Consider the following 25339-nt stretch of genomic DNA (forward strand, 5'->3'; position numbering starts at 1 on the left):
TGAATATTCATTCATTCAGTTTTACTATCTTCTGGGCAAGATCAATACCACCTTGAGACATTGATCCATTAATTAAACAAAATTGTTTTGGCACTCATATGTGCCAGGTGCTGGAGACACTGTAACGAATATGGCAGACAGATCTAGACTCTCAAAGAGTTTATAGTGTTTTAAGGAAAGAGCCAAGTAAACAGACAATTATGTCACCGTTTACTAAGTGCTTTGGGATCAACAAGCACAGATGCCTAACACAGATTTAAGAAACCAGGGAAGCCTGCATGGAAGAGGTACCATCAAGGTTAAAACCTGAAAAATAAGTAGAAAAAGGAGATTGTGGGCAGCATTCCAGGCAGAAGGAGCAGCATATGCAGAGCCACAGACGCAAGGGAGAGCAAAGTGCAATTGAAGATGTACAGACGGTTCTGGAATGTAGCTAGTGAGGGAGGAAGTGAGAAGAGAGATGAATATGGAGTAGTCAAGTGCCAGCAATGGGCAGCCATTAAGAGGTTTAAGTGAGGCATTCTGTAATTAGATTTTTATTTTATGAAGGTTATTCTGGTTACACTATGGAAAATATATTGTAGAAATAAAAGAAGACTGGAGGCAGAAAGCAAGTTTAAAGACTTTTTGCTATAATCAATTACTCCCTGTAAATAGCTAGAAACCATTTTTCAGAGTATGTCTCCAGTTCTATGTTGAACCACCCTCCCACTGAACGTTTAGGTGACTTTCTTTCTTTCTATGAAGGGCCAACCTCTTGCCTGCCTCAGGGCCCTGATGCAGGTTCTACCCTCTGCTTGGAAGACTTTCTTCCATCGCTTAAGTCAGGAAACTTACGGATCCTCGTGGCTTACTCTTGGAAGGCACTTTTTTCAGTAAGTCTGCCTGGAACTCCCAAACCAAGGCAGGTCTTCTGTTATCTACTCCCATAATATCTGGCACCTCTTCTTTGTGATGTTTATTAAACTTGTAATTAATCTTTGTCTTCTAGGCTAATAGACTATGAATCCCATGAAGGTAGAGTGAATGAAGTCTTGTTGATGGCTATTTCTCCAGGGCCTAAACAAGTGCCTTGTATTCCATATGCTTTCAATAAGTATTTGTTGAAAAAATGGACCAAAGAAAGAATTTTAAAAAACAGGTGAATGATCAGGGCCGTCCCTGTGGTGCAGCAGTTAAGTTCACACGTTCCACTTCAGCTGCTGGTGGTTCGCCAGTTGGATCCTGGGTGCAACCTATGCACCACTTGGAGCCTATGCACCACTTATCAAGCCATGCTGTGGTAGGCGACCCACACATAAAGTAGAGGAAGATCAGCACGGATGTTAGCTCAGGGCCAGTCTTCCTCAAAAAAAAAAAAAAAATAGGTGAATGAAATGCAACAAATTGGACTACAGACCCAATATTTCTTCAATTAAAATTATGAAAGTTGAAACTTATAATAAAGTAATACTTAGCTTCTATCTGTTAAGATTATTACAGCTCCATAAGTTTTAAAAATGTTTATTAGAGTACAGTGTGCAAACGTAAAATGTACATATCATAAATGTGTCTCCTGATAAATTTTCAAAAGTGGGATAGACTCATGTAACCAGCATCCAGATAAAAAATAAAAATATTTTCCGCCTTCTAGAAGTATCTTTCCCACTCTCATTTAGTCAATACTGTGCACCCACAAGAGCAACTACATTCCTAACTTCTGACAACATACCTTAGCTTTGCCTGTTATTTATTGTTCTTTCTCCTTTCCTACTGAAGGAATTATTCTGCATGTATTTTTTGGTATCTCTGACTTTTTGTTTTTTGCTCAACATCATTATATAGAGATTTAACAACATAACCATAGTTTATTTATTTTACATTTTTAAACACCTTTATTGAGACATAATTCACACACTATACAATCCACTGATTTAAAGTATATGATTCAGGATTTTAGTAGGTTCACAGGATTGTGTAACCATCACCACAATCTATTTTTAGAACATATTTGTCCAAGAAGAAACCCCATACCCATTGGCAGTTGTTCCACATTTTTCCCCCAAATCCCACCTCCATCCCTAGGCAGTCACTAACACACTTTTTGTTTCTATAGAGATGCATATTTCCTATAATGGACATTCCAGATGAATGGAATCATACACTATATGGTCTGTTATGACTGGCTACTTTAGCTTTCCTTTATATTGTCAAATATTCTACTGTATGGAAACTCCACACATTGTCCATTCATTATTTGGTGAACATCTGGGTTATTTCCACCTTTTGGCTATTATGAATAATGCCACCACAAACATTCTTATACAAGATTTTGTGTGGACATCTGTTTTCAATTCTTTTGGGTATTTAGAGATAGATGTGCTGTGTCATATGGTAACTTCGTGTACAATCTTTTGAGGGACTGCCAGATTGTTTTACAAAGTGACTGTAGCATTTTACACTTACACCAGCAGAGTCTGAGGATTCTGATTTTTCCTCATCTTTGCCAACATTTATCTAGTTTTCTGGTTATAGTCATCCTAGTGGGTGTGAAGTGATATCTCATCATAGTTTTGATTTGCCTTTCCTTAATAACTAATAACATCGAACATCTTTTTAGCTGCTTATCCAATTGTATAACCTTTTTATGAAGAAAAGTCTATTATTTACATAGCCTGTTTTTGAATAGGACTTTGTTGTCTTTTTATTACTGAATTATAAGAATATATTCAAATCTCTTATGAGATATATCATTTGCAAAGATTTTCTCCCATCCCGAGGCCTGTCTTTTCCCTTTCTTTATAGTGTCCATGTTCAGACTGCCTTTCCCTGTTTTCTCTTAATCTAGGTAACTAGGGGTTATCTCTGGGTTGGTATAAGCCACTTATTGGTCAAATAAGTCAAGCTCCCTTAAATACTTAGATTTTTACCCTTTCGCATTGAGTGTGTGGCTTGGAGGCTGCCATCACAGTCACAAGGTTTGCATTATTTTGTCCCATATTCTGCCAAGGATTAGTGGTTTCAAGGTTTCCTCTCTGAACTGTCTTGAGAGTGTACAGCCTTGTCATGAACACAGTCTTGCAGACCCACAGGAATGAGCGTGATTTGATTTGTATGCCTGGCTTTCCAGAAGTTGCCCCTGGGTCAGAGTAGCTTGCTGTCCAGTCAGTGTTTGGTCAGAGGTCTAAGTCCCTCCTGACGGTGAGGCTTGCCCTTTGTTGTGAAGGGTCTAGGTGCCATTCTCAGTTCTGCCCACACGCAGCTCTTGACACTCCTGTGTGAGCTCAGCCTCATGCTTCTCGGACAGCCTCCCTGACCTCTAAAGTTGGCTCTGATCCTGAGGGTGCACCTTAGTTTTATCTTTTCCTGATTCTGTCTGGTAAACTTCTGGATGCTCTGCTGCTTTGCTTGTGTCATGGAGCCAACATCCTCCTTTTAATTTCTGCCAAGATTGCACATTTCTTGACAACACGTTTAGTCATGAAGTTCTCAACAGTCCATTCCAAGTAAAGTCAGTCCTCTAAGGTAGAACTGAGGAACACTTCTTCCTTATGGCCTGACTTTTTCCCTGGGAAGAAATCCTATACCCCTGCATCAGAGCTGGGGACAGGGACTTGCTTTCCTGGAGTGACAGCCCCTGCTCTCCAGGTGGATTCTGTAGGACATGGCAGCCCTTGAACGTCTTGGCTTGTACCTCTTGTCATGGAACCTTCAACATGCAAGCAAGTTGGGGCCGGGGCAATCAGGGCCCTGCCATTCTCAGCCTGCTGTGCTGGAGTAGAGCTTCTGTGCCGCAGGTGAGAGTTGGGTTGGCGAAAGTAAACCTGATCACTTCTTCCATGTCTGCCTGAAATAAATTTCTGCAACACAACACTAGGTGGGGATCTGACAGTCTGTAGGATCCATAACACTCTGGGATCTGATGGTCTGTGAGATAAGTCACTAAGGAAAAGTATTCAACCAGGAAAAATATGACCTTATATTTGTACTCTTTGTTTTATAAAGCATATCAGATTCTACAAGAGCCTATGTAAGCACTGTGTGTACACAGCAGACTTTTGGATGGTTCACACAACATGGATGGTGAACTGGCTTCCTAAGCACATAGCTAGCTGGTTTCTCCAACCTTACGAAAATCAGACAAAACAAACAGCAACAACAGCAAAAACCCAATGTCAACCTTGTGAGCATATCTCATGAATGCTGATCAGCAGCTTAGTTCAACTAAGCTTTCAGTGACTACAGCCAAGAATTTCCATCTTTTGCCTAATTGTATTTAATCAAACAAAAACAGAATGACCAACTCTCATCAGGAGTAAACCTCTAAGTCTTGATGTCATAAGATTCATTTGTTAACCAGCCTCAAGGAATTTTTGTGAAGGTTAAACAGGATACTATAAAGAAAGAACTTAACGGTACACCCTGGAACGGAGTAGTGTCTTAATGATTGTTGATAATTATTTTACTTTTGTTATTAATCACACTAGCCAGACATACAAATACATGACTTTTTTTTTTAAAGACTGGTTGTTGTCTGTTTATTTTTAAGGATGATTGTGGGAAGTTTCCCATGCCAAAGTTGATAATGCTATTTGAGGATGGTTAATTGAAGACATCAAAAATAGCAAAGTGGGGTTTAGGGGTGAACAAGCTCACCAGGAGGCCATCTCCCTCTTGTTCAAACTCCCCGGTCATTTTGCTGTAACTCTCTGATGATCCAGATCACACTCCTCCTCTGCCTCAAGAGAATATGGGGCTTTCTAAAGTGCTTGGAGGGACTAGGACTCTTTTCCATTTATTCACTGCAGGCTTCAAGTTGAGAATTTCAGATACTACGTCTGGATGAGTGTTTGTTACATCATAGGACCACTGAATCTATAAAGAATTATGGAGTAATATTTTAAAAATAAATCCTGAATTTTTGAGTGGAGAATTGTACAATGACATTGAGCTATAATTTTCAGGCTTAAAATGTTAAATGTAAAAATTAACAATATATTATAGTTTTTGAAACTCTGTTTTGGGGTTTCTTCATTTTTTAACATACCAGGTTACTTAAATAAGTAAACTAACCCAGCCTTTCTATCCTTGAGAGAGTCTGTGTTCCTACAGCCCTTTTCATACAGTAGCTTTGTTAGATGGTAAGCTCCTTGAGGTGTCAAATGTCCATATCTCGGAGAGGGGCAATTTGCTTCATTTATTTATTCCCTCGTGTCTCTTGCACGGAGTCCTTTCTCCATAGAGATTCCTAGAACAAATAATAGAACTGCATTGAAGGTTGCTGAGCAGCTCTGTTGGTTACACCACTTTAGCTTACAATGATGTTAGCAGAAAATTACTTTTCTTTCTAGCAATTTTGGTGACATTTTTGATACACAATTGATGTTAGAGGTAGAAACTATGCAATCATTTGGAAAAAATGAAGTCATTTCAATAAAATGAAAAGTGTTCTGATACTCTTATGCAGCATGACTGGTACATAAAACATTCTGAGATGCTATGCTTTATTCCTCTTATTCTCTCTGTGTACACATACACATATGCACACATCTTTATAAAAATGGGCAATGAACTCTTATGGAAAGGATGAACACTGAAAAGAAGAATGCCTTCACTCTTGTCTGAGAAGTGCAGTGGATGCTGTACTTGGAGTAGAGTTTCCAGATAAAATACAGGATGCCCCATTAAATCTGAATTTCAGATAAACAGCAAATAACTGTCTTGGTGTAAGTATGTAGTATATTTTCTGTATAAATTTATCCCATGTGGTGCTATATCTGGCGACTCTAACTTGGAGACAGAGGAAGAACAGGACCACAATATTTGAAACAGCCACATGAAGAGTAGGTGAGAGAATGCACTCGGAAGTGACACAGACAGCTGTGCTGACACATAGTAGGTCCTCATAAATGCCAGCTTCAAACCTTCCCCAAGTGGATGTGAATTGCTCCTTTCAGATCCTCTTGGAGGATAATAGAAGCTTAGGAAATCCTAAAACACAGTTCCAGAACTCTGACATATTTTAAATATTTATATTTAACAAATTAACACCTTCAGCACTATTAAAACCCTGAGGCAATATATTACTCATAATTACAGGATTTGTTTTTCAATGTTAATTCACAAGGTTCTAGACTCTGTGTGGCCCAGCAATGGCTATAAGTTTAAAATTGGCTGACAAAAGCCTCCTTCAAAACTGTCAGTTTATCATTTTTGACTATTAAATCCACTTGGCCCTTGATGAGTTGGTGATAGGCTCTATTTTCATGTGACAAATGAGAAAATGAGGTCTGGAAGTGTGATATGTAGCCCAGTCTCAGAAAGCCAGAAATAGCACAACGGGGACCAGAACGTGGAATCAGGGCCTGCTTCGTGGGCTGAGATCTGTAGAGTCACACCAGCCCCCATGTTCAGAAGGTTCCTGGGCTTTGCAGTTGTTGTCTTGAAACCCTTAATAATTTCATCTTTGAATTTGTGTTTTGTGAGTTGAATGGGACAATAGACCATGGCTGGAGGCTTAGAGACTCAGCTCACGCTGTTTTCCTCTTACCACCTCCTCAGAAGGGCTTCTTGGCTATCTACTCTTCCACCCCTTCATACGCCCAACCTCCATCCATTGGCACTCTCTTCCATTGGCAGGGACCTGGGTTCTGCCACAAGGAAGCTCCCACCAGATAAACACAGCCCTCAGTGTCTCAGCATGGGCCATGGTAGCAGCTGTCCCCAGCCTGAGCCAGCAGAATCATGGCATAGCTGGTGGGTGGCTGGCCAGAGGTCACATCTCTGTGAAGACCAAGCCTCTCTCCCATCCATGATCCAGGTAACAAGCAGTCTTGGCATGGAGGTTGCAATATCCTTGGGACTCACCCTTCCCAGTGTTTTAGGGCAATATGTCTGTGGGAAGCAGAGATGCCTGGCTCAACTTCCCTAGACCTTGGCCCCCACTGGGGTACCACATGTAAGTCTGATGGCTGTCAGGAGGAGGAAACCAGCAGCCTTCGGGTCTGTGCAAGCCTCGTGAGCCCTGCTGTGGGGAGCGGGGTTCCCAGGTACTTGTAGGGATCTGTACTTACTCCATGAGTCCCTGTCCCTATGGAGCACTCCCTTAGGCCCACCCCATGCCTGAGTGGAAAGGAATTCTCTTCCTCCTTCCAACCTTCCTGAAGCTCGCCTGTGTTTGTCTCTTTGCCTGCTTGAGGCACCCTTCGGGGAAACATGAGGGGTATAATTTCCACGATTTCGGATGTGAGTTAAATTCTCTGATGTTTGTATTTAAAACTGGCATTCCACAACATGAAGATAAACAGTGAAATTCATGCTAACCATTCAAAATTTTAATTTTTCTTTACTTAGAACGACATGGACTACTAATTAAAAAACACCATGACAAGTTGAGAAAGAGACTGCCAACAACAGGTAAAAAGTCGTATATTTTAGTACCTCTAACAGCACTTTTTCTTGCTTTCTGAACAAGGGCCCCTACATTTTACATTTTGCATCGGGTCCTGCCAATCATGCAGCCAGCCCTGTCCAAGAATCTTGATTCATGGTTGAATTGGCATTCCAGCCTGCAGGGCCTCCCACTGTGGAAACTTTTGGCTTCACTGTCCCTTCTCTGCTCCATGTGGATCAATTGCTGATTTAATGCAGTATAATAAGAGAAAATTTTGTCTGAACAAGGATCTGCTTTAGAATATCGCAACAAGGCTGAAGATAGTGGAGCACTCCTTTTGCTCTTTTTGGTACTCTCGGGTTCATGGGTAAATTGCGGTGTACTTTACAAGGTGTTCCATAAAAGCTAAAGGTGTATCTTACTCACTTTTACCTTGCATGTGTCGTTGCATGAAATGCAGTAGAGGCTCAGAAAGGGTCAACGAATACACAAGTAATTTATAGGAAATGATGTGTGGTGATTATAAAGCATCTCTTTAGAATCAGCCAGACCACCAAGCATTTCTCCTAAAAAGGCTTTTTCCATGTTGTGTTGGCAAATGAGAATATCAGAATCGTAGGAGAGGTAGCAGTGGCACGAACTTAGGTGTTAGAATCACACGGGCTTGCTCCGTCGATCTCTTGATGTGTGAATTTGGTAAAATCACCTCGGTCAAAATTTTGTCACCTGGCTAGTGGAGAGTATAAGCTATTCCTGACCATTGTGCAAATTAAGTGAGATGACATGCAAAGTGTTTGCAGTCAGCAAGCTTTTGTTCCCCTAAATAGTGCTTTCACTTCTTTTGCCATTCACAAGCATTTATTAAGCATCGGCAACGTCACAGTCATTGTACTGGTTGCTTGGTATACATCCATAAACAAAACAGATTAAGATCCCTGTTCACATGGAGATTATATTCTAGCAAAGTTTATATTATTGTGGAAATTTTCAAAAACTACGCTAAAGTAGAAGGAATAGCACAAAGATCTCATACACTGATTGTTCATCTTCAATGTTTATCAACATTTGCCATTCTTGAGTCCCCTATTCTTCACTTTTTCTTTCTGAAGTATTTTAAAACAAAACTCAGGCATCATGTCATTTCACCTGTAAATTTTCAGTTAGCCAAATCTACTATATATATGGTTATATATATATATACACACACATACATACATACATATGTATATATACACACATATATAGGTAGATACACACACACATATATAATACTCAAATTATGACCAAATATATAATAATTCCATGAGTCATCATATATCCAGGCCATCTTCAAAATCCCATAATTGTTCTCAAAATGTCTTTTTTAGTAGTTGGTTTGCTTGATTCAGGCTCTAAACAACTCTCATACATTACGTTTGATTGATATGTCTTTTAAGTCTTTCTTCATTTTATTACATCCCCCCTCCCTTTTCTAATGCCATTGATTTGTTGGAGAGACTGGTTTTCTTTTTGTCCTGTAATATGTTTTATATTCTGGATTTGGCCTGGATTATTAGCTATTGTAGCACCTGCCTGGCATGGTCTAGCTTGAGCCCACCTAAAGAGGTCAACCTGTGAAGAAGGGAAATCAAGCTATTTCTCATCTTCATTATATGTTAATGACCCACCAATCTTATCTCCAGCTCAGACCTCCCCACTGAACTTCAGACCCCTATGTCCTACTGCTTACTTGAAATCTTCCCTTTCTTTACATGTCCAAAATACAGCCTGATTTTTCACCTTCTCTCCAAAAACACATATTATAAAATTCCCCATTCCGTATATGGCAACTCCATCTTTGCAGTCTTTCAGGCCCAAAACCTTGAAATTACCCTTGACTCCTCTCTTTCACCCAAACCCTACATATTTTCCTGCAACGAAACCTATTTATCCTACCTTCAGATCTATATGGAATTTGATCACTTCATACCATCCCCAATGCCATTATCTGATTCCCAGCCATATCTCTCTTGGATTATTAGATAGTCCCAACCAGTCTCTTTGCTCCTGCCTTTCCCTGGACATCTATTCTCAACACAGCTATAAGATCATCTTGTTAAAACATAAATATAATCAGGTCACTCCTCTGCTCAATACCTTCTATTGGCTTCTCATCTCACTCAGCATAAAAGCCAATGTTCTAATTATGAAGTACCAAGAACTACAAGCCATACATTATCTGGCCTCCCATTAACTTTCTGACCTTACCTCATGTTCTGTTGACTTTTGTCCATTTTTCTTGAGCTACACTGCTTTTCTTGCTGTTCCTCCCAAGTACCAGGCAAGCTCCCACGTGAACTTACTTACTGTTCTCTATGCCTAGAATGCTCATCTCCTTTATTGGTAATCCACAGTAATATATCAATCCCTTCAATATTTCATATCTTCCTTCCTTGATTGATTTTTCTCTTTAACATTATGATTCTATGACTGCTATAGAGTGAATATTTGTGTCCCCCTGAAATTTGTATGCTGAAACCTAAGCCCAATGTGATGGTATTAGGAAGTGAGACCTTTGGGAGGTTCTTAGGTCAGAGAGTGGAGCCTTCATAAACTGGATTAGAGCCCTTATATTAGAGGCTTTTATATCCCTCACCCCTTTTGCCATGTGAGGACACAGCGAGGAGACAGCCGTCTGTGAACCACGAATAGGGCTCTCATCAGACATGGAATCTGCCAGTACCTTGATCTTGGACTTCCCATCCTCCAGACTCAGAAATAAATTTCTGTTCTTTATGAGCCACTCAGTCTACAGCATTCTGTTACAGCAGCTCAAATAGACTAAGACAATAACTTATCTTGTTTATTGTCTCTCCCACTAGAATGAAAGCATCATGAGGGGGGAATTTATTTTTCTATTTTATTTACTACTATATTCTCAAGCACTAGGGACAAAACCACTCAAGGAGATACTCAATGAGCAGTTGTTGAGTAAATGAGGCATAATTTTCATCATCATCATCATTGTCTTCTATGCATGAGAATTTTTCTTCGATTTTTAGTTTTGTAGTGCCTGCTTCCTTGTTTATATATTTTCTTCTATTTTCATTTTACATTTTATCCTTTTCAGAAACAGGTTGACAAAGATCCTTAAGAGCTTCAGTGTCCTCAGTTTTTCCTGAGGTCACTGGTACCACAGTAATATCCATAAGCATCTCACTAGAAAATTATTTCCTTAGTGTGCAGAACTGTTCCCATTTCTGGTCCTCTGGGCACAGAGACATCAAGAAAACAAAGTTAATTAGACACTTTGGAGTCTAGACAATTGCCTGACAAAATCAAGCCGGACGATTTCCATTTTACCCTGAAGGTTGCCAAAGTGAGTTTCTGTGAGAAGTTCTTCAAAGATGACCTGGTAGAAAATTGCATTAATCAAGCTATCATTTAAAGGCAATTCAGGCATGAAATGGATGGTCTGCCTTTCTGTCTAGAGTAAAGGCTGCTAGATTTCTGTTGATGATTCTCAACCTTCCTGATAGAGGACCAGCTCTGTCTTAATCCCAAGGATTTTCTTCTGCCAGACTGCTAGGCTTTCAACTTGGCAGGGGATAATAAATGAAAATAATGTAAGTTAGAATATATGTAAGACAGTGGTTCTCAACCAGGGCCAATTTTGTCTCCAAAGTGAATTTAGCAATGTCTAGAGATAGTTTTGGTTGTCACAACATGGGGTATGCTACTAGCATCTAGTGTATGGAAATCAGGGATGTTGCTAAACATCCTACAACATGTAGGATAAACCTCCATCATAAAAAATTATCTGGTCCAAAATGTGAATTGTGGCTTAGGTGAGAAACACAGATGTAGAAGAATTATACTTTGGGTCTACAAATATTACTCATATCCCTTGACTTTTATAAACACGGACATCACCAGCTGGCCAATATAGAAGTGATATAGAGTATGTAACTGGAAGTAGATGATGGAGAAGCTGTGTTCTCTCTGCCAAAACAAGACCAGGAGCAGACTATGGTCATGACCACAAACGGTTAATGTCAAATAACAGGGTGAAGCTGAAGAAGAGCCCTGGAAGAGCTGTAGTGCCAAAATAAAACATAGACAACATTCCTGAAGAATGTAAAGGCCACACTAAAGCAGATCAGCATTGTTAAACTTAATTGACTGAGGAGCAGAAGGACTATGGGTTGAGAGCAGAAATGTTATTAAGGAAGAATGCAAAAAGACAATGCCTGAAGTAAAAAAAAAGAGAACTTGAGATGAATGACAGAAGAAACACTAAAAATTGTTAAGGATAGGTGAGAGGCAAAAGTAAAAGGTGACAAAGTAGACTTAAAATCCTGAATGCAGTTTCTCAGTGCCTGTCATGTGGAGAGAAAGAGAACTACCACAATGGCCATGCAAAGAGATACTAGCAAACAACCGAAAAGGAAGAACAAGGGTTCTCTTCCAGAAGGTTCAAGATATCAAAGGGAAATTTAAACCTAGGTTAGGAATGCTGAAGGACCGACAGGGAAGCACACTATCTGATCAGGAGGAAATAAAGGGAAAGCGGAAACAGTGCACTGAAGATCCATAGAGAAGAGAGCAAAGGATGACAGATGCCTTTGAAGAAGATTGCTCTGAGGAAGAACCCGTAATTCTTGAAGTGAAGTGAAAGCTGCCCTGAATGTGCTGGGAAGAAGTAAGACACCAGGGTAGATGGGAGAGCGATAGAATTATTTCAAGCTGCAGAGACTCAATCTGTCAAAATCCTAACAAGAATATGCCAACAAATATGGAAAACAAAACAATGGCCTACAGACTGGAAACCCTAAGAAAGGAGATGCCAAGGAGTGCCGTAACTATAGCACCATTGCTCTGATTTCCCAAGCAAGTAAAGTCATGTTTAAGCTGTTGTAACAAAGGCTTTTCTCTTCCATTTATAAAGAAATGTCTGATGTCCAAGCAGATTTTGAAAAGGGAGAGGCACACGAGATCTAATTGTGACTATTCATTGGTTACTGGAGTGCTCCAAAGAATTTCAGAAGAAGGTTGGTCTATGTTTTATAAACTATAGTAAAGCCTTTGACTGCATGGATCATGAAAAACTTTGGGCTGCTCTGAAAGAAATGGGTGTGCCTCCGCATTTGATTGTCCTGATGTGTTACCTGTGTTGTAGACAAGAGGCCACTCTCAGGACAGAATATGAAGAGACAGATGGTTTCCTATAGGCAAAGGTGTCAGATAAGGGTGTATTTTATCTCCCTATGTGGTTAATATGTATGCAGAATATATAAGAAAAACTGGGCTAGACACAGATGAGGGAAGAGCAAAAATTGGTGGAAGAAATATCAACAGTCTAAGACATGCACATAACACCACGTCTGACCACAAGCCCAGCTGTGTGAGCTGCAATGGGAAGGCACCAGGGAGACAGAAGAAAAGACGCAGGGACTGTGTATGAGACATAAACGTTTATTGGGAACTTACATACAGGGAGTCCAGGAGCAGCTGGCTGGCTGGAGTCGTGCATCGCTACCACGAACAGAGAGAGGGTTGCTTACCAAGAGGGACTGTTCTTGCATGACCAGCATTGCAAGGACCTGCAAGGACTGGTAGCTTACGTGGAAGGGCTCTGTGTTCCTTCAAGAAGTGACGTTCTTTGAGATAAGCAGATCCGAGTTGGCCAGGCTCTGGATCAGTGAAATACTAGATAGTTGGCATCATGCCTTGAATGAGGCCAGGAGGACACATGGTTACTATAGAGCATGCAGGCACCGGGCAAGTGAGGCTCATGGAATAAAGCAGCAATGACCTGAAACAATGTCTGACAAAAGTGAAAGAAGGAAGTGCCAAAGCAGGACTGCATTTGAACATCAAGAAGACAAAACTCATGACTACAGAGGAACTACACAACCTTAATATAGACCATGAGGATAGTGAAATTGTTAAAGATTTTGTTTACCTTGGTTCACTCATCAATTTAAATGGAGACTGCAGCCAAGAAATCAAGAGAAGACTGAGATTTGGAAGGGCAGCAATGAAAGAATTTGGAAAGATCATCAAGTATAAGGAAGTGTCATCAGAGACCAAGGCCAAAATTTTCCACACCCTCATATCGCTAGTTACTGTGTATGGGTGCAAAAGCTGGACAGTGAAGAAGGCTGACAGGAAAAAAATGGATTCATTTGAAATATGGTGTTGGAGAAGAGCTCTACAGACACCCTGGACTGCCAGAAAGATGAACAAGTGGATCCTAGAGAAAACTAAGCCTGAACTACCACTGGAGACAAAAATGATAAAACCAAGACTGTCCTACTTTGGGCACATCATGAGAAGGCAGCATTCTTTGGAAAAGACAATAAGCGCAGGACTAGTAGAAAGGAGAAGGACAAGAGAAAGACTAAATATGAGATGAATTGGCTCCAAAGGAAAGGCCTTTCCTTAAAAGGAAGCCATAGGCATAAGTCTACAGAAGCTGAGTAGGGCTGTTGAGGACAGAATATTGTGGACATCACTCAGTCATAGGGTCTCCAGGAGTTGGCGTTGACTTGACGGCAAGTGACAGCAACATAAATAGCATTTAGGAATATCTTCACCTGGCTTCAGGGATCACACAGTTTCCTGCTTGTTCTTTCATCTCTTTCAGCAAACTTTCTGAGTCTCCTTGGTTGTTTATCCTTATTTCACAGAAGTCAGGGCTCAATTCTTGAATCTCTTTCCTCTGCATACTCACTTCGTAGGTGATACCGTCAAGTCTCCCAACTTTAAACACCATTGGCATGTTCAAGATTCCCAAGTTCATATCATTCCAGACTTAGAACTCCAGACTTGTATATCCAACTGCCCACTTGACTTCTCTATTATGTGTCTATTAGATATTTCAAACCTAATAGATCTAAAATTAAACTTCCAATTCTCTCTTACTCCCCAAATCTGCTCCATCCACAGTCACTGAGTTGATCAGGTCCAAAATATTGAAGTCACATTTGATCTTTCTTTTTCTCATATCCACAATCCATCTGCCAGCAAAAAATGATGACTTTAACTTCAAAATATATCTAGAATCTATCAATTCCTATTATTTTCACTGACCCAGTTTCTTAGTTGAACTGCTATAACAAAATACAGCAGATTAGGTATTTATATGTATACATATCTAAGCAATAGGAATTTATTCCTCACAGTTCTGGAAGCTAGAAGTCTGAGATCAGGGTGCCAGTATGGTCAGGTGAAGACCATTTCCAGGTTGTACAATTCTCATTACATCCTTACATGGTGGAAGGGGCTAGGGAGCTCTGTGGGATCTCTTTTATAAGAGCATCAATCCCATTCATGAGGGCTCTACCCTCATAATCTAATCACCTCTCAGAGGCCCCATCTTTTAACACTATCACATTGGGAATTAAGATTCCAAAATATGGATTTTTGGGGGAACACAAACATTCAGTCCATAACACCCAAGTTCAAGCCACCCTCACCTGGTGCCTGGGTTATTGCAATAGCCTCCTCATTGCCTTGGACCACTGCTGTATCTACTGAGGTCGAGATGACAAAATTTCTCCCAGGATTCAAAACTATGTGAAAGCATGTTTGTGAACTTATACAAACAAGTCATATAAAAATATGTTTTCTACAAATAAAATATAATTATTATTGCTAATTGTATTAGTTTCTTTTTACTGGTATAATAAATTCCCACAAACTTAGTGGCTTACACAATACAAACTTATTTTCTTATATTTCTATAGGTCAGAAGTCTAACATAGGTCTCACTGGACTAAAATCAAGGTGTCCCCAGGGCTGTATTCCTTTCTGGAAGAGAATCTGTTTCCCGTCTTTTTCCAGATTCTAGAGGCATTCTGCATTCCTTGGTTTGTGGCTCCCTTCTTCCATCTTCAAAGCCAGCAGTGGCAAGTCTAGTCTTTCACATGTCACATTACTCTGCCCTTCGCTTCCGTTTCCTTTCTCTACCATTAAGGACACATGATTACATTGAATCCACCTAGATAATCCAGGCAAAATTTCTTATCAGCTGATTAGCAATCTTAACTCCATATGCATCCTTAATTACTCTTTGCCATGTACCTTTGCATAGTCACAGTAGGACATAGATACCTTGCGGGCAGAGTGCTGCATTATTCTGACTACCACGCTAATCAGAGCTTTTTCTAGGCCATCACTAAAATTTTGATAATTATTGCTGACTCCTCCCATTTAATTTTATGAGAGCAAACACTTGACGTTATCTATTTACAAAATAACACACTAAAGGAGAATAATTTATCATAAAGAAAATATTGAAGTTTAAACCACGTTGTCTTTGATGGAAAACACTTCTTCGTGTAAAACAAAACCAAGTCAGAGGAAAAATATTATTTGACATGGTATTTGTTCCAAAACGAACTTTCCAGGACATCAATCTATAAAATTGAGTAATATTTCAACTTTCTTCTTTGATCAATTCATCTGCTTCTCCATATATTCATTTCTTTGAGACAACACTAATAACAATAACTAGCTGAGTATCTGCTTTATGCCAAGCTCAGTTCTAAGTGATTTAACACATGATTCATTTAAGCTCACGTTGCATTTTAAGAGAGGTGCTACTCCCTTCTTATAGACAATAGAATTGAGTCTTAGAGTGACTGGTCTGCCTTAAGAAGAGACAGAGTGGGCATTTGAACTGAAACATGAAAGCCTGAAAGATTTAAATGACTTTCCTTGGGGAATTCAGAAAGACAGTAGCAGAAACACATCCGGAATTAACAAATCTCAAATTCAATCAGGTCATTTTGTCACTAATTAGATTAAAATGTTGATTAAGCTTTTTTTTTCTCTCTCTTTTTTTTAGGGGCATCTTCTGCCTCGGAGAACTCTCTTTCTTGATAAACAAACAGTTCAGGAAAAGCCAGTTTCTAGTGGGCATGTTTACTGTGTTCTTCATTTGGAGAGAGCATCTAATTCCAGAAATATTTTTGCCAGAAATAAATTCACTTTAACTGGAAAAGTTACCGAGGATTACCTTAAGTGCCAGCAGAGCAGAAATGACAAGTCAGAGGAACCATCCATTACATTTACTGGTAATTGGGTGCAAAGTGCTGACCCTAAAAGATGGTGCTCCAATAATGCAATTATTTGCCCAAAATCTTAATGAAAAGCACATTTCTTCCCCTCGTGCTTCTCAGAGGCCAGCCACTTTAAAAATCCCAACCGAAGACAAATGAGAAGGTTCAGAATACTTGAGGTTTTGGTTACATATTTGCTCTCTGATATTCTTATGCTAAGAAGATGAATATGAACGGTGCTGTCAGGACCAAAACATTGCTAAATGTGACACCATAAATCATCTCCATTAGTAAATCTGGTGTCAGGTCCTCATATATTTCAGACTATTTTAAACTCACACTCCAGTATTTCACGATATGCCTGAATGAATCCTGGTGGTTTGATACAGCAAGTGGGTCAGCAGTCAGATCAACTTATCTTTACTGGCTGAACTCTCCGAGGGTCCTGGAGGCTGACTCCCAGTTTCAGCCTGCATCACCTTACCTGTTTCCCCAACTGCTGGATTGTCGGCACCCCTTCTCTTCTTCTGCAGGAAACTTACTCTATCTTTTCCCCCATTGGAGAGCGTGAGGATAGACTAAAATTGCACGTGTATACATCACTGGTTCTACTGTCCAGGTAGGGGCTGGATGTCTACCTCCTTTCCTAAAGCAGAATGACGACATGACCTTCCACTCCAAAAATCTGTTCCTTCTTTAAAGACCCTGATTTGTGAGACCAAGTTTCCTTGCGTATCATACTTAAAGCTTGAGGTCTATCAGGGGATCTTAAACATAAACAGCATCAGGGGTTTGTAAATCCCTGGAGATTGCATGCAAAATTTTATGTGTATAAAGAGGAAAATATATATTTTTTAGGGATAAGAATTCATCAGATTAAAAAAAAACAAAACCTCAAACAAACAAAAACAAAACAGACAAATCAAAAGGTCCTGTGACCCACAATAGTTTAAAAACCACCTGGAAAGAAGATTGATAAAGGCTTTTCCTTCTCTAAAGTTAAAATATTAATTCTAAATGTGCTGATGTTGCAGTTCCGCTTTGACAGGCACTGATGGGTACTGATGCTTGTTTCATGTCAGAGATGATTTGGAACAGGCCTAGGTATAAATAAATACATAAATAAGTAAACAGAAAAGCAAACAAATAGATAAATTAGGTGCTTGGGATAGGTGATTAAGGGAAAAAAATTCTCCAATTTGCAAAATATTGCAAAAGAAATACGGCTGCCCAACACAGACCAGCCTGCACCTATTTTTTATGCTGTCAGAAGCCACAGGAAAGCACCACCTCCAAATCCTTGCCATAATTAATCATAGCAGGTTCCTCCCTGCTCTACTGTTTCCTTCTATGTCTGGATATCAATGAAAATGATGCAAGATAAGAGCTACCTTAAGGCTAAGTACAGAATGCTCCAAGCAATTACGAGGCGCACCTAATCTTGTTTAAGGAGTGGAGGGGTGCAGGAAGGCATCCCAGAGGAGTTGAAATCTAAATTTAATACTCAAATGAAAGGTCAGAATTAGCCAGGCAAAGATCCGATGTTGGAGCTAGGGAGGAAGAGTATTCCTGGGCAAAAAGGATAGGATACTCAAAAGTCCATGGACCATATAGAAATTGCTATCTTTGACAAACTTAAAGACGCTTCAAATGGCTGGAAACAAGAATGGGGGGTCTCAGGCCTCCTGTGACGACAGTGTCCAAGTAGCCTGCTCTCAATCACCATGAATTTCTATGTCAAATTTCTTTATAGTACTTATTGCCACCCGAAATTATCTTTATTCAATCATTCATTCAACAAGTACACTCAGCAACTTCTGTGTTTAAAGTTGTTTTCTTGTTGAGATAGAGCAGGGAAGCAAACAGATCATATTCCCGCTCTCATGGAGCTTAGCACCCACTTCATTTACTCATCTATTTACTTATAATCCATTTCCCCCAGACCCAATAAAACATCCCTTCCATGAGGGCAGGAACCTTGTGCGTCTTCCACATTGTTCTCTGCCCAGTATCTAAAATAGTGCTTAGAATGTAAGAGGTGTTTAATAAATTTGGCACATAAATTAATTAACTAAGGGTGTAATGAGAGATGACATTGGAGAAGTAACTGGAATTCAGCTCATGAAGCTCCTTATAAGCCACATTAGGAAGACTGAACTTTTTTTTTGTAGGCAATGTGAAGTCACAACATATTTTTAAGGAAGAATCTAATGTGATCAGACTTTTGCTTAGAAAGATCGTTCTGGTTATATTATGGAAAATAGGTTGGTAGGGGAAGATTGGAAACAGAATAACTATTTTACATTATGGCTTTCTCCTTGAAATACTTTGTTCTTCAGGTTCCAGGCCACCATTATCACCTGATGTTCCTTCTATTTCAGTTGCTCCTCCTGTGGCTCTCTCCACCTGCCCACTTAACACTGGAAACCCCCCACAGCTATTCTTGGACTTCTCTTCTCCATCTCACTTCTTATTTAGTCAACCTTGTTGCATCCTTTGGTGTTAAATATCATTTACACGCTGACAATTCCAAATATTTATCACCAAAGGGATCTCTTCTTTGAATTCTAGATTCAACTTAGGGATTTCACGTTAGCTGTTACCTCTGTCTGGAATGTACTTTTCCAATAAATTCATATAATTTCTTCTCTCATCTCTTTTAAATCTTTGTTTAAATATCACCTTCTCAATGAGATCTTCTCTGACCTCTTAATTTAAAATGAAACCCTCTTCTTCATTAGACCCTACATATGTTCACTGCTTTTATTTTCACCCGTGTAATTTATTACCTTCTAACATGCTATATGATCTCCTTACCTATTTTGTTTAATATCTCCCTCTCCAACTATAATGTAAGTTTTTAGAGGTTAAATTTTTAACTATTTTGTGCCTGCGCACATACATTCATGCACACAAACATACATATGTAATGGTATTGAATTACCATTATTTACTTATTATCTGCAAGGAAGTGAATAGCAAAATAATACAGTTGTGGTAGCTATAAATTATGGAGCACTACAGCGTGCCAAGAAAGAAGCCAGACTCTAAGGATGTAAGGATGGATAAGTCATCATCCTTGATATAACAGGCTTTAATTCGTCTCTCTGTGTATGTATATACATTTCTTCTAAGAGCGAATAGTAAAATAGATGCTTAATAAACATTTTTGACTGATTCACAACTCAAAATTTGCTTTTACCCCTCTTTGAATTGGACTATACACAAAGAAACTCAGAAAGTGAAGCATTTTACAAGTTTCATGCAGAACAGAACTTAAAGGGAAAGGAGTGTGTGTAAATGTAAGTGTGCGGAATTCCTACCATAAGTGAAATTTTTAAACAAGAACATTAATTTCACTCTTTCACTATTTGGATAGTTTTGTGAAAGTCTTGGTTTTGATTTTAGCTCTACAGCCGTGTGAACTAGGGCAGATAACTTGACCTTTCTGAACTTCAGTTTTATTATTTGTAAAACTGAAACAACCTCACTTACTGCATGTTTTTTAGGGGGGAAGGAGATGGTAAGGACTAAGTGGGATCATATCTGTAGAGACCTCACAGTGACGGACGCCTAGTGAAGATTTAGTTTGATGACATTCAGCAAATATCAGACATGTATCTACTAAATATTTGGCAGTCTTCAGTTTTAAAGATACAGTAATACAGAGCTGACATGTTCCCTGCATTTATTATTATTAACATTATCATAATTAGCAGGTACTATGTTCTCATTAACTTTTGACTTGTATCTTTCCTTTCCTTTTTCACTACGGCAACTCAATCCAACTAAAGAAATTCGATTTAGAGAGCAAATCTGCTTTGCTGCTTGAGTATGGAAACAAACTCAGTATGGCTTGAGCACAGTCTATATGCACATTCACTTGGCTGAGAATCCTGTCATAGTGGGGCACCATCAGTGACCTGGGGCCTTCATAGGGTGCCGATATTGCCAAAGTCTCTGAAACGAAGGTTATGTGGGAGCCAATTTTATGAAATGGATTTGGTTTCTTGAAGAATTCTTCCATGTTTCACAATCTTATGAAAATAAAAGAAGAACGATATTCTAGCCCCTGAGGAGACACCTTCTTCATCTCTGAGATAGCACTTCTGTAATGAAGAGCCTTTGGAAGGGCAGGCTGTTAGGACTTGAAAGAGGTGGAGCTCTGTCTTCTCTTACATCATTGCCAGGCTTGCACTGACACGATTATGAACTGGCTTGTTGAGTAGAGGAATTGAAGTGGCTGAAAGCTAACAAATAAATAAAGGCTTTCTGCCAAGGAAATAAAATACTGGATTTTAAAACCCAACACTCAAGGAAAGCCTTCAAGATCTAAAGAACAAATGTCTTTAGTTTAAGACAATCAGCTTATTCTCCCTTAATCCAATCCCAGCTTGGGTTATTCTCCACTCCTCTTTCCTAGGAGAAAATATTGACATTACATATATCTGACAGAGGACTTGAATCTAGAATTTACAAACAGCTCTTACATCTCAATGAGACAAACAACCCAATTTAAAAAATGGACAAAGGATTTGAAGACACTCCATATTAGAACATGTATGAATGCCCACTAAACATGTGGGAAGATGCTCAGCATCATTGGTTAGAAAGGGAATGTAAATTAAAACCATAATGAAATACCACTGCACATTGCTAGAGTAGTTAAATGTTAGTGATAACATCGAGTGAAGGTGAAGATATAGAACATCTGGAACTCTCTTGCATTGCAGGTAGGAACGCAAAATGGTCCAATCACTCTGGAAAACAAATTGGCAGTTTCTTACAAAGGTAAATATGTACTTATCATATGAACCAGCATCCAGTACTTGACATTTACACAAGAGAAATGCAAACGTATTTCTACATAGAGCCTTGTACAAAAATGTTGATAGCAGTTTTATTCATAATAGGTTCAAACTGAGAACAAAATCCAAATGTTGAGCAACAGATGAATGTATAAACAAACTATTATATATTCACACGAGATATTACTCAATAGCATAAATGAATAAATGACTAATGCATAAAACAGCATGGATACTTCTCATAAACATTATGGTGAATGGAAGAAGCCAGACACAAACACCACACATTATTCCATTTGTGTTGAGCTCTAGAAAAAACAAAGTCAACTCTGCAGGAATAGAGAGTAGATCAAACATTGACTTTGGTGGGAGATGTGAGATGAGATTTTCCAGGAAGGGGCACAAGAGAACTCTTGGGGGAAAACATGAAAGTGTTCTATATCTGATAAAGTTGGTAGGTACATGAAGGTATGTATAAATTTGTCTAAACTCATTAGCATGTACACTTAAAATGGTTGCATTTTATTGTATTTAAATTATAACTCAATAAAGCTGATTTAGAACAATGAATAAGAGAATTAAATAGTGTGGCATAAGGTGATGAATGGAATAGAAACAAGAAAAAGTATATCATGCTAAGGATGATCAGTAATTCTGGCGATTGTGATAGTTTGTAATAATAAATAAGGTAGGTGAATTTGCCCTTGATGATAAAGCAATGTTTTAGTAAAGACATAAAACACCTGAGGAAGTTAGTTTTGTGGATATTTGGAGAAGGATGTTCTAGACAGAGGAAATTCCTGGTGCAACAACCTTAAGGCAGAATCATACTTGGCATGTTTAAAGGACAGTAAGAAGTCCAAAATGACAGTAGTATGAGATCAGGTCAGAAGAGAATGCTGTGGGGATGAGATCAGAGTCTTCCAGGCCATTATAAGGACTTTTAGACCATTTTATTTTGCTCTGTAAAATAGGAAGCTATTAGAAGTTTTTAAGCACAGGAGTTACACAAACTGACGTAAATTAGCAGTATAATTCCAGCTGCTGTGCTGGATATGGGCTATTAGAGACAAGGATAGATGCAGCAAGACCAGTTAGGAGGCTATTGAAATAATTTAGGTGAAAGAAGTAGTCATTTTGTAAATATATTTTGAAAGTGGAGCCAATAGGATATTCTGATGGATTGGATATTGGATATGAGAGGAAAAAAAGAAGTGAAGATTCATCAAGCATTTTGGATGAAGCAACTGTAGTCAACTGGAACATGGAAGACTTTGGATGGGGTAGGTTTGAAGGGAATGATCAAGAGCTCAGTCTGGGATGAATTTAGTTTAATGTGTCTGATTATACAACCATATGCAGATGATGAGTAATTAGATACATGAATCAGGAGTTTAGGAGAAAGGTCTGGGCCAGAGGTATAATTTTGAGTCATAATATACCAAGAATATTTAAAGTCATGTGATAGGATAAGAATCACTAAGGGAGAGAATGTATCTAGACGAGAAGGAAAATGAAAGAAAGGAAAGAGAAGGGAAAGAAAAGGAATAGAGAAGAAGAGAAAGATTAATCCTGGACACTCAACATTAAAATGATTAAGGAAAAGGAGAGAAACTGGCCAAGGAACTGAAAAGAAGTGGTCAACGGAATAGGGAGTAAAACAAGAGAGTGTGATGTCCTGAACAGCAAAAGAAGAAAATGTATCAAGAAATTGGAAGTGATCGAGGCTGGCCCCGTGGCCGAGTGGTTAAGTTCCCGCGTTCCGCTGCAGGTGGCCCCATGTTTCGTTGGTTCGAATCCCGGGCACGGACATGGCACTGCTCATCAAACCACGCTGAGGCAGTGTCTCGCATGCCACAACTAGAAGGACCCACAATGAAGAATATACAACTATGTAACTGGAGGCTTTGGGGAGAAAAAGGAAAAAGAATTTTAAAAGTCTAAAAAGAAAAGGAGTTGGAAGTGATCAAATATAGCGAATGCTCCTGATAAATAAGATGAGAACGTGATTGTCCATTGTAGTTAGCAATGTGTGGAATTTTGTAGACCTTGACAAGAGTAGTTTCAGGTGAATGGTGGGGATAAAAGTACAATTACAGCAAATTTAGGGAAAAATTGAGGAAAGTAGTTGGAGATGGAAGTAGTATAGATGACTCTTGAGGAATGTTCTGAAGCAAAGAGAAACAAAGATAGCTTTTTGTTTTTTGAGATAATAGAAATAACAATATGTTTAAAAGCTGATGGAAACCATAATGTAGAAACAAAAGAGGAGAATTTCGGAGTAATGTCCTTGAGTAGGTGAGAGGGCTGGAGCCTAGAACACAGTGGAGGGATTGGCTTTAGAAAGGAACGTGGGGAGTTCACCTGTGCTAACCGGTGGAAGGTAAGAATGAGCATGTGGATACTACTAGATAGGTAGGTAAATGATTTTGGTGAATCTTTACACTAACCTATGGATTACAAATCATTATTTAAATAGTTGCTTTCCGGGGCTAGCCAAGTAGCATAGTGGTTAATTTCACATGCTCCGCTTCAGCACCCTGGAGTTGACAGATTTGGATCCCGGGTGCAGACCTACACACCACTCATCCAGCCATGTTGTGGTAGCATCCAGAATATAAAATAGAGGAAGATTGCCACAGATGTTAGCTCAGCGACAATGTTCCTCAAGCAAAAAGAGGAGGATTGGCAACAGATGTTAGATCAGGGCCAACCTTCCTCACCAAAAAAAAAAAAAAGTTACTTACTCACGAGAAGCCCAGTACATTGATACTGTCTCTTTTCTTTCCCTTTAGTATAATCTGATTTTACATAAGATGAAAACACAGGGCCCCTGTGTTATATACATAGGCCCCAAGAAACTTACATAGCCAAAGTAGTTTTTCTTTGGAAAAGGTCTTTTAGATTATTAATTTAAACATAGTGTACAACAGAAATGCTCTCTATGACATCCTTTAGAAAGTTTACGGTGTTAGCTAGAATACTTTCCATGACAGACAGCTCACTGCCCTGAAAGAAAATCCATTTCATTTTCATACATAAGGCTCTGAAAGGCCCTGTAGTAAAGAGATATCTTCACACTGTTGACTTAGTGTTCCAAAAATTGCTAACACATGGAACCAGAATCCCTCTCATTTTTCTTTTTTAATTTAGCACAGTGTACATTAGCCATCTGTAAAAAGTGTTTCTCTGAATAGCAAGATTGGGACATTGACTTAGAAGGTGACACTCCTGGGAACATCTTCCGTTTAACAGTTTCAAGGTCTAGAGAAGGCTTCTCAAATTGTGTTCTATGGGGCTGAGGGACTTGTGAAACATGCAAATTCCTGCATCTCCCGTATCAGAGTCTCTGGGAAGAGCCCAGGAAATTTGCATTTAACAAGTGCCCTGGTGATTTTTACACCATTAAATTTTGAAAAATTAAATTTGTGGATAAAAATTTGTACATTAAAATTTGAAAACTATTGCCTCAAAGTGTGGTCTATGGACCAGCAACACTGGCATCATTGGGAGCTTGCTAGAAATGAAGAATGTCAGCCACTCTCCCAGATTGACCAAATCAGAATCGGCACTTTCACAAGATCTTTGGGGAATTTGCAGACACGTGAAAGTGCGAGAAGCACTGTCCTGAGCTATATTAAGATCTCTCAGGGAAAGGATTTTTCCATTTTTTTTCAAATTCTTCAAAAGAGAATTCTCTAATCTTCTTGCTCCTTTTTTTCACCCAAATCACCCCAGATAGGTAGGTGTCATCAGTTACGTTAGTGGGCCATGGATGTCACTCAGAATCGCAACCGGAGATCTTTTGAAGTCCATGTGGTTTTGAAGGTAGGGTGATGTTTGATAGCAGGAAATTTATTCCATTGCCAGGTACCCAAGCTCATCTTAATTAATTCTTCGCAGGATACATTCAAGAAATATATAGTTAGAGTGGTAAGCTTAATAGCAGATTCTAGTAACAATAAGAGTTTAAAAAGTATGAATAGTGAGTTTTACCATGTGCCCGGCACTGTTGTAAATTCATGTGTGTACACGTGATTGTAAAAGTATGTGTGATAATTTATAGCTGACCACAACCCTAGGAGGTTGGTATTATTATTATTCTTGGTAGC

At 39.1% G+C, this 25339-nt stretch overlaps 1 long non-coding RNA gene across 2 annotated transcripts in view; it reads left to right on the top strand.

Annotated features, from left to right (window-relative positions):
- Positions 1–25339, top strand: part of LOC139046156 (uncharacterized) — a 323446-nt gene that overhangs the window by 13614 nt on the left and 284493 nt on the right. Inside the window, exons 3-4 of one of the 2 annotated variants that reach the window (XR_011505788.1) lie at positions 7333–7395; positions 16206–21795. This is a non-coding gene — a long non-coding RNA (uncharacterized lncRNA). Of the gene's footprint in view, positions 1–7332; positions 7396–16205; positions 21796–25339 lie in introns of those variants that run through there. The other variant, XR_011505789.1, reaches the window with a different exon arrangement.

The sequence above is a fragment of the Equus asinus genome, chromosome 9 (genome assembly GCF_041296235.1).
Source record: "Equus asinus isolate D_3611 breed Donkey chromosome 9, EquAss-T2T_v2, whole genome shotgun sequence".
NCBI classification, from domain to species: domain Eukaryota; kingdom Metazoa; phylum Chordata; class Mammalia; order Perissodactyla; family Equidae; genus Equus; species Equus asinus.